This window comes from Oncorhynchus tshawytscha, linkage group LG16 (assembly GCF_018296145.1).
Source record: "Oncorhynchus tshawytscha isolate Ot180627B linkage group LG16, Otsh_v2.0, whole genome shotgun sequence".
Taxonomy (NCBI): domain Eukaryota; kingdom Metazoa; phylum Chordata; class Actinopteri; order Salmoniformes; family Salmonidae; genus Oncorhynchus; species Oncorhynchus tshawytscha.
Genome location: NC_056444.1, coordinates 2,300,796 through 2,301,510, shown reverse-complemented (window position 1 = coordinate 2,301,510; position 715 = coordinate 2,300,796). Strand labels below are relative to the sequence as shown.

At 35.4% G+C, this 715-nt stretch overlaps 1 protein-coding gene across 1 annotated transcript in view; it reads right to left on the bottom strand.

Annotated features, from left to right (window-relative positions):
* Positions 1–312: 312 nt before the first annotated feature.
* The window catches only part of si:ch73-206p6.1 (phospholipid scramblase 1), a 5,500-nt gene continuing 5,097 nt past the window's right edge, over positions 313–715 (bottom strand). The window contains exon 7 of the mRNA XM_042298678.1: positions 313–715. This exon is cut by the window's right edge and continues 445 nt beyond it. The gene's annotated coding sequence lies outside the window, so the exon portion shown is untranslated.

Sequence of the window (715 nt, the reverse complement as noted above, 5' to 3'; positions counted from 1 at the left end):
TCTCTGACCTCCTCCCTTTAGGCTGTCTCATCGTTGTCGGTGATCAGGCCTACCACCGTTGTGTCGTCTACAAACTTAATGATGGTGTTGGAGTCGTATGTGGCCACGCAGTCGTGGCAGAACAGGGAGTACAGTAGGGGACCGAGCACGCACCCCTGGGGAGCTCCAGATGTGTTGCTACCTTCCCTCACCACCTTCAAGTATCCAGTTTTGTCCCCCAAAAATTAACTCAATTTTCCTCAAAACACATTTTTAGCTTTTAGTGATTACATTACTGTATTTATACTTGAGATATCACTTTTCAAAAGTAAAAGTTCAGAAATCACTGGAGGATGTTTTTAATAATGAACATTATGTCAACTTTCCCACAAATTATTATTATTATTATATTAATTATTGAAAACAATAAACAATAAACAATATTAAGCTACATAAATACACAAATAAATAAATTAAATATCAAAAATCTCAAAATACTACATACAAAAGTTGTCTTGAGCAAAACACAGTAGCATATAACTTAACCAACTTAAACAATAACTTAAAGGTAACTTAATATACTGTTGACACAAGAACATATTAAGGTCTTCCGATTTACCAAAAAATATAACATGTTTTTGTAGATTTCTTCTTTAAGCTACATAGCATTTCTTCATCTCTGCTCTCCTTCCCTTTCCACATTCCCTTCAGCAAGGTGGTTGAGATAAAGATGGTG